The sequence below is a fragment of the Ovis aries genome, chromosome 1 (genome assembly GCF_016772045.2).
Source record: "Ovis aries strain OAR_USU_Benz2616 breed Rambouillet chromosome 1, ARS-UI_Ramb_v3.0, whole genome shotgun sequence".
Taxonomy (NCBI): domain Eukaryota; kingdom Metazoa; phylum Chordata; class Mammalia; order Artiodactyla; family Bovidae; genus Ovis; species Ovis aries.
In genome coordinates this window covers 87,601,956-87,611,368 of record NC_056054.1, presented here as the reverse complement: position 1 = coordinate 87,611,368, position 9,413 = coordinate 87,601,956, and the positions used below count along the sequence as shown (strand labels likewise).

General features: G+C 47.7%; 1 long non-coding RNA gene across 1 annotated transcript; it reads left to right on the top strand.

Moving 5' to 3' along the window:
* The first annotated feature begins 4,516 nt into the window (after positions 1-4,516).
* On the top strand, positions 4,517-9,213 carry LOC132657646 (uncharacterized). Its single transcript, XR_009596129.1, has 2 exons — positions 4,517-5,807; positions 8,850-9,213. It is a non-coding gene; the product is annotated as an uncharacterized LOC132657646 (long non-coding RNA).
* Positions 9,214-9,413: the final 200 nt, after the last annotated feature.

The window sequence follows — 9,413 nt, the reverse complement described above, 5'->3', positions numbered from 1 at the left end:
ACTCTGCCACTCGCTCCGCGGGACCCTGCCAAGTTTCCTCCTCCACACCTGATGGCATACCTGGCTGAGTTCTCAGCCTCACTTGGGATTGCTTTCTTTGGTTCCAAACTGGGTTGCCTTTCCTCTTCTTTGAAGGAACACCCTTGGTGCCTAGACCTTCACTACCAGTCTGCCACCCAACTCCTTTTCTCTCCTGGCCTTCCCCTGGGTACATCTCCTAGAACACCGCCAGGGCCCTTCTGACCTGACCTTTAGCACCACACCACACTTGTCCTCCTTGAGCCTCAGTGGTGCATTCCCTCCCTCCATTAGGCTGTGGATTCCTTGAGGGGCAGGCTCTGGGAGTAAGTACAGGTCTGCAGCCTCCTGCACTCTCCACGTTCTCCCATGGGACCTTGCCCATGGTAAGCCTTAATGCCTTTTTATTGATTACTCAGAAATGGAGGCTCGTTAAGAGGTTTTTGAAACTTGGGATCTCTTCCATTAAGACAATGGTACTTGGGATTTCTTTCACGAAGACAATGTTTCCCAAGGTGAGTTGTAGGATATTAATAGGTATTGTAGGATAAAGAGATGCATGATCAACTAAAATATTATGTACACTGTGATTCTCCAAGTTAAAGGATGTGGAAGTCTAGGATCTCCATGGATGAGGATCCCCATGGACCTAGGACCCCAAGACAGGTACTCAGGATGGCAGAGAACATCTGCTATACCAGGTAAAGGATAGAAGGCAACTGGTAAGGGCACTGACTAGGAGAAGTTCAGCAAGTAAAGCCAACCTCACAAAGATGCAGTCTGGACCACAGGGCTCACACAGTTAATGCCAGATACGGCTCCCATTAGGTGAAGCAGGAACCTCCTCCTCGAACGGTTTTATCTCCCCTCAACCCCCCTGGGGGGTGGGGTGGGTAGGCTGTCATCAATAGCTTAACCAATAAACCTTCATTCAAAACCACCATACACCTGAACCCAATGGCTAGATTCCAGATAGAGAATTTCTAACCAAGCTGAAGATCTAGGAGTTTTCTAAGCCAGAACTTATAAGCAAAACAAGTGGCTTTCTATGAGGCTGGACAGGCTACAGCCAAAAAAATTTGGTCAAGAACCGACTCTCTCGTTTTTTTTTCCTAAAACATCTCACGGGGTTGATGTGTCTGGGAACACCTTGGTAGTGTGCCTTAGAGGCATTTACTCTGTCTTCGCACCAGGCAGGTAGTTCCATGTGATCATCACTGGTGTTTTGTGGTCCTTTTGTTTATAAAGCACCTCTAGTCATCTGTCCCATCATAGGAATCTCCCAACCTTTCCCTGGATGGTAGGACCAACATGGCCATTGGTATAGATGATGGAAGGGCCCTAGGATGGACAGTCCTGAATCATGCATGTGAAAGTTTGCTGTGTCAGTTACCGTTTGTGGGCAATCTATCTCCTAAATGGGAACATCTATCTCACAGGTTTACTGATGGGATGAAATGATAATATGTGTTAGGTTACTGTGTAAAAGCCCTTAGCCCAATATGTGTTTACTGCGTCCATGCTGCGCGGCTCTCCGTAAAGGATAGCTACCATTTGCTGGATGCCATGCACAGTTCTTGCCACTTTCTGTATGCTGTTGAATGTAAGCCTCACAGTACCATTATGGGGTTGGTTATTACAATCCACATTTACTAGATGAAGAAACTGAGGTTCAAAGATTTGAGGAGATTCTCCCAAGTTTAAATAGCTAAAGTAATAGCCAGAAAACTTAAACTCAGAGCCAGATGTTCCATGTTCTTTAATGTTAAGAGTTAAGATGCTCATGTTCCATGCTCTTTAATGTTGAGTTAAGATGCTAGTTCTGAAAAAAAAAAAAAAAGCCTGGCTTACATGTAAAAACAAACAAACAAAAGCAGATGAAAAGGATACTCATTCTAGGCTATGCTGAATGGGGTTCCATAGTGTAAAGATCAACAGTATTAATATTAATCTTTAAAATTAAAAGTAGTAAGTTGGTATTAAAAGAAGGGTGTCCAAAGCTTAGTTCCACAAGTATTGGTGTAGCAAGTCTCTTTCCTGTCTGTCTTCCATTTTCCTCCTCTCGAAAATAGGGGAAATTGGCATTATTTCCCACGGCTGTTGCAAGAAGTAAATTGACCTAGAATATGCAAAAGCAGCTACAACAGTGTCTGGCTCTTGGCAGACACTCAATAAGTGTAGCTGAATGAGATTCTTTGTAGCTTATAATCCAGCGATAACACATAGGAACATGCCTGCAGATACAGTGATTTTTTTTTTAACACTGAATATAAGAGCGGCAGTGAAGACATTAGTGCTCATTTCTATAACTGCGTTTTGACAATTAGGCAGTGAGACATGAGGATAGGGCAGAAGCAGGCAGAATAACCTAGGGGTTAAGAGCACCACCCAACCTGATCAAATCCACTTACCAGTTTTGGGCCCTTGGGAACATCATCAGCCTCTCCCTGCCTGTTTTCTCTTCTGTAAAGTGGCAGCGTAGTTGTGCGGATTAAAAGAGTGACTGTATGCAAAGCACTGGGAACACTGGCTGGCCCAGGGTGAGCGCCATGTAAGCAGCCCCCTCTCCCACTGCCAGCCAGCCATCTCTCCCTCCTCTGATCCTTTGTAACGCTCATGAATGCTACAGACAGGTCTGGATAACTTCCATGCCTTGGCATTTTGGGGCATATACATGTTTTATCACTCCTACTAGACTGAAGCAATTTGAAGGCAGGATGCTGTCAGATTTGGCCCTCACACGGAAGAAGTGCTCCATAGTTGGTTGTGGAATCTGTGAAAAAACTTAGAACACAGCCTTGAGGTCCAGTTCTGAGGGGCACAGGGCCAAATGCTTCCCTCCCATGCAACTCCATGGGGGGCCCCCTGCTTCTCTGGTCTTGTCCTGGCTACAGAGATTCTAAGAAGAGCACCCTTGCTCTGAAGAGGTGGACTGAGGTTGTAGGGGTCTGGTTACCCCTCCCCACAACAGTTTATCCTTCAGCCAGCACCCGAGACCACAGACCAGCCAGATAGGCTGGCAGATTAAGTGCCCAAAGCATGTGGGTGCGTGATGTAAGAAAGTTCCCCCACAGTACCATCTGAAAGCCCACCCTTGCTCTCCAGGCACCCTCTGGGACACAGCTTGAAGATAATTAGCATAGGAAATCATTAGCTATGAGGCTTTCTGAGACTCAGGGTAGGAAAAGTGATCAAGGGCCCAAGGGACTGAGAAGGGGAGGAGGAAAGGAGGTGAATTTCTGGAGCCTGGGAAACAGAGGATGGTTCTCTCTCCCCTCCACAGTCCAGGGAGTTAGGGTCTGGTTCACAAGGTATCAGAAGGGAAGGACCCCAGAGGTCCTCTGTATCCAGCCCTCCTAGGGAAATGACAAGGGTAGGCAGATCACACTGCTCACATCTGTTCCAGGATCATTCCTTACCCCTGTCTTTCCATCCTCTTCTCAACCCCCTCCACTGATGTTCAACACATGGGCCTTCCTTTGGGAACAATCAGACCTGATTTCAAAGGAAGACTTCATCAGTTATCATTGGTGTGATGCTGGCCAAGTTCCCTAACCTCTCTGGGCTCCAACTTCCAATATTACTAATGTTACTATTCCAACAACACTAATTTCATAAAATTGTTGAAATTGATGAGGGCTAGTTACGTGAAGTCTCCACTGGTGCCTTGTACCAAATAACTGTTCAGCAAATTTTTATTGGGGGAATACAGTTCCAGGTTCATTGTACCATACAATCCCTTTCCCTCTGTTTCCATCTCGCTGAAAGCCAGTTGGAGTCACATCAAGGAATTAGGCAATCTGGGGCGGGGGTGGGGGGTGAGGATGGGATAGCAGGACAGTCCTTCCTGTTCCCTGGGTGACCTGTCAGGGAGAATTACAGGCTGAATCAAACCTCTTGTCTGTATATGTGTGCTGGGCAAGGCATCTGTCAATTAGACCAAGCCATTTCCTGCCCTGAAACCTCTAGCTGAGCTGTCTGGCTAACCTCCTCCCAAGCCCTACTTGCTTTTCTCCAGTGAAGTCACTGGTATCTGAATAGACAGGTCGGTTGGATGCTTGATTGGGGAAAGAAATATTGCAAGAGCAATATCAATAACAACCAATTACAGTAGCAAACTTTTGAGGGTGGACCGTTTGCCTGGTAGATTGTATGCCTGTTACTTCATTTCATTATTATGACTCTAAGAGAAAGGTGCTTGTATTATCCTCATTTTATAGATAAAGAAACTGAGGCTCAGACAGATCTAAAAACTTGTGCATGGTCACATAGTTAACAAGTAGGGACTTTGGATTTGAGTTAACCTGACTTAAGGGCCCATGTACCATGATGAACCCAACACCTTACTAGATGCCTTAAATAATTTCTAATCCTCACAACAACTTTATGAGCTGGATATTGCTTTTTTACTACTAAGAAAACAAATTAGAGAGGATACATGATTTGCCCAAGGTCATACAGCTAAGAGCTGTGGAGCCAGTGTCCAAATCTGCAGTTTATATATTTTCTCCATCCCATTCTACCCCAGTGCCTCTTATTCATCAGAGCTTGGAAGGGGGGACTCTGAAAGGAAGGGAAACTGACCTTGATAAACAATAAACACCCAGTAAATTGATGATGCTTTTACACCAGCACCTCATTTGATCCCCACAACCACTCTAATAAGAAGGTATAGTTAGTCCCAAGGAGAAAATCAAGCCCAGAGAATGCAGTGACTTGTCCAAGATCACACAGCTACAAGCAAGAAAATAAGGAACCATCTTCACTATTGGCTCTGGAGGGCTTGCTCTTTCTGCTGGAGTGTACAGTCCACAGTGCCCCCTCTGCTGGCCTGTGACTTCGCTTTCTTCCCAACCCAAGGCTTCCTCTGTGCTTCAGGAGGCTCACCTCTATCACAAGGCTCTTTGTCCTCTGCCTTTCGATTTGGGTTGGATGAAGAGGAAGCTTCAGGAAGAGATCAGAAGCCATCAGACAGAGTATGGGGTATTTGTTCCACTCACTCTCTGGCTGCCTTGCTTTGATCCTACGGCTCTCCCTGGGTCCTGAGAACACCATCTCAGGCCTGTGGTGGGAACAGCTTCCTGCTGTTGCTCCAGCTGCCTCAGTATTTCTCGTCACACCCCTGCAGATGGTCCCTTAATCATCCCAGCTAACTGTCTTTCTGTGTCCTGCTGGGGCTTGGCCAAGTCTCCTAATGTCCACCCGAGGCTGCCCCTCTTAGGGCTACTTGGAAGGAAAGCCAGTGGCTTCTCTGTAGGTCAAACAGGTCCAAGGTTTCCCAAACCAATTAGTGCTGCGCAAGACAGTGGGCAGGCCCTGGGCAGGTCCCTGACGTCATCCTTGCCTCAGTCCGTCTGGAACTGCAGCTGGTGGGGAGTGCAGACTTTCCACTTCCTCATCTTCAGGATGTGAGGTTCAGCTACAGGTTCTGCCTTAACTGGAGGGCAAAGGACTTACTGATCCCCTGCAGCAAGGCAATGATGTGAGGACAAGAACTTCTGGCTTTTAATTCAGTTGTTAGTTCTCTGCTTTACTCTGCAGCATTTCCCTTCACAGCTCAATAAATACTTCACCAATGGTGACTCAAAATAGCCACCCCCTCCATGCCATCCAGACAGCGCAGGACCTAGAAGCTCACTGCTCTTTGACGTATTCTTCCACTTTGCCCTCCCAGGTCCCCCGTCTCTGGCTCTTCTCACATGGGAGAGCTGGCTGAAAACCAACACTTCCAGATCCGAAAGGGGAGAAGCCCAGGGAGAGGGGAAGAAGCCTGCTCTCTCTGCACTGCCGTGAGTACCAAGAGAAGATGAATGTGATGCTCTAGGAGCTCTGCTGTCTCCTGACCAAGAGATGCCTCCATTGATTACATTCCCATCTGGAAAACATGGTCCTTGGAATAGCGCTTGGCTGATCCTGGCACTGGGCTATGAAAACTGAATTACCTCTGCCTCAACTCATTTCTCCCACATGGAGCATTTGGAGAAAGAGCTGGGGAGAGGTTGAGGAGGTAGGGGGCCCAGGGTGTGGCAGGGAAACAAGGATGGGCTGGAGATAGAGCATGTGAAGACATGGTGGTGTGGGGCTATGCCCCTGGCACTTCTGGGGGGCAAATAGAAGGGCCCACGCAGGACTGAGCAGGGGCTTAGGAGCTGGGCCTGAGATCAGAGCCCTCTCAGCCCAGGTGCTGCCCACGGAGACAGTGTTGCTTCAGCACTGCCTCTGCACTTCCCACTCAACAAAGGCTCCTTCCCGTTCACACATTAGGGGTCATGTCTGGAGAAGGTGGAGAAGGGAGCCCCTTGCATCTTGGCTAGGAAGTTCTGGAGGGGAGCGATAGGGAGCATCCTGGAGCAGGGCCAGAGAGCAGCAGAGGAGAGCGGACCCATCCGTGTTGGGGCCCAGGGTGAGGAGGGAGAGGAGGGCTGCACTGCAGACAGCTGGTGGTGCCAGAGCTGGGGGCAGAGGGCACACGGCGGGGGACAGGCAGGGGAGCTGCGCTTCATTTCTGAGAAGGGGGGGCCCTGGCCCTCTGATTCCCTTTGGGCTTTTGCTATTTAATTGAATGACTCCTGGCCCCAGAGCAACACAGCTCTTCTCTGGCATACACTAGAGATGTCACTTAATTGCCTTCAGATTCTTCTCGGGGTTTTTCCTTCTGAATTTCTCCAAATAGTCTAGGTTTACCCTGACTGCCATTTTAGGGTGTTTTGTTTTCTCTGCAACTTAATGTCCCAGCGGTCCCCAGGAGCTGCACACCTTTCTGTAAGTCCCAGGGTAAGCCTCCCTCTGAAAGTCTGGGGACACCCATGCACGGGTTGTGATTCGGGCACCTTGCCCCCTCCCCCGTCCACATACCCTCCTTCTGAGAGCGCAGACTCTCAGACAGTGTCTGAAATGTCACAAAATGGAGACAGCTGATAGTAATTCTTCGGGAGAAACTGTAGGCTCCTCTTTTGGCTTAGATTTCAAAATGCAGACTTGAGGGACTTCCCCGGTGGTCCAGTGGTTAAGAATTCAGCTTCCAATGCAGGGGACATGGGTTGGATCCCTGACTGGGGAACTAAGATCCCACATGCAGCAGGGCAACTCTCGCAACACAACCATCTGTGCTCGCATGCCCTGCAACAAAACATGCCGCAACCAAGACCCAACGCGGCCAAAAATAAATAAAATTGAAATTCAAAGTAATACTAATAAAAATAAAATAAAATGCAGGCTCAAGGTAGGGTAAAACCACCTTGCCTGTTTAGGGTGAATTTATCAGGGAGTTTTCATTCTCTGAGAGAGATTGATCTGACAGTACCTGGAGCTGCTTCATTCCTCTGAACCCTTAATTTCAAATATGCCACTCTCTGGCTGCAAATCTCGTCCTTTCAGCTTTTCCCCAAACCCCTCATTCTTTCTCGAGACCTTCAGCTCTCAACCCCGCTAAGTTTGTCAGCCCCTCCTGAGCTCACCCCTTCCCTGACTAGGTGTCCTTCTCTTGGTTGACTGTTTGCCCCAGCCTCTTGTGATCTGGCCCTGTGTTAGTGTCCTTGGCTGCTGTAACCAAGTACCGTGAGCTGGGGGTGGGGATGGGGTCTTAAAACAATGGGAAATTTATTGTCTCACAGTTCTACTGGCTAGAAGTCCAAAATCCAAGTGTTGGCAGTGCTGCGCTCCCTCTGAAAGCTCTAGGGGAAAATGCTTGCCTCTTCCAACTCTTAGTGGTTCCTGGCATCTCTTGGCTTGTGGCAGCATCACTCCAATCTCTGCCTCATCTTCACATGGCTTTCGTCCCTGTGGGTCCATTTCTGTCTTTACGACACCAGTCATTGAATCTAAGGCCCACTCTAATGGGCTTCCGTGGTGGCTCAGATGGTAAAGAATCTGCCTGCAATGCAGGAGACCCAGGTTTGATCCCTGGGCTGAGAAGATCCTCTGGAGAAGGGACTGGCTACCTACTCCAGTATTCTTTGCCTAGAGAATTCCATGGACTGAAGATCCTGGTGGGCTACAAACCATGGGGTCTCAAAGAGAAGGACACAACTAAGCGATGAACACTTCCTTTCACTTTTCAATCTAGTATGACCTCATCTCAATCTTTACCTAATTACATCTACAAAGACCCGATATCCAAACAAGTTCACATTCTTAGGTTCTGGGTGGACATGAATTCGGGGAGGACACTATTATACCTACCACAGACCCCTTTTTCCTTCTATGCCTGCCTTCCAAATCCCCATGCTTGGCTCATGACCACAGCATCTCCCTTTGACCTTGGGGCTGCTATGCCCAGCTCTTAGCTCCTCCCACACCTCACTGCTTGCTTTCACAGCCTCGTCCCTCCTCTCCCTCAGGAGCCAGACTTCAGAGAGACAGTGGAGCTCGGTGGGCAGGAACTCCCTTGACCTCCAGCCCTAGGGCCATCTTTCACCTTTCCCACCTTCCTTCAACCCATTTAAGGCCCTAGATATTCCTCCTCTTCTTTGAGGTTCATTCAGACCTTCACAACTCTATACCTGGTCTATGGTAAATTATCCCGACTGTGTTTTTCTGCTTTCTCGTTCATCCTACTCTTGTCTCTCCTCTCATTCCACTCTGCTCCTTAAAAGCCATTCATTCACTCACTTATTTATCAAGTGCCTGCTATCTGCCAGCCATTATACTAGCTCTTGCCACCCCTCTGGCCTCATTTGCTACACCAGTGAAATCATTGTCTGGTCAGAGGTTAATAGTAGAGAAAGAGCTTCCAAAGAGCATTGCCATAGGATAAAAAGTGCACTTTCTTAGGTTGTGGATAACCACCTTAATATGTGACCCAACTTACCTTTGACCTCTGTCTCCCATAGCTCACACATCTAGCCGGATCAAGCTGGGCTCATACTTGCATGCTGTGGTGCTTGTCCTCTGACTGATATGCCTCTGCCTCCTGTCTACCTGGAACACTAGTCATCTTCAAAGATTCCATGCTAATGTTACCGCCTCCCAGGAAACTTCCAGGACAATCCTGTCCCAGACCCCCTTTTTCTTGTCATATAGAATTCTTATTTCATGAATTATATTGCCTTTCAATGATTTGTTTACATGTCTGTTTCTCTTTTCCCTTGTAATCAAGGACTACATTCATTCATTTTTATATATTCATTTCTATATTCATTTTTATATCCTCTGTATCCAGAATATATGTTAATAAATATTCTATATTCATTTTTATATCCTGTTTCCAGAATGAATTTTAATAAATGTTTAAGTTTTTCATAAAAGAGATGGTGGAAATCTCAGTTCAGCTGAGCACTGAACCTGCCTAAAAGAGTTGGAACCTCACCCACCGCACCCCATCCCCTGCACCTGACTTCACTCTGCATTCTCCTGGGCTGCCCACTGCCATGGAGGGTCACATGTGTTAGCAGGTG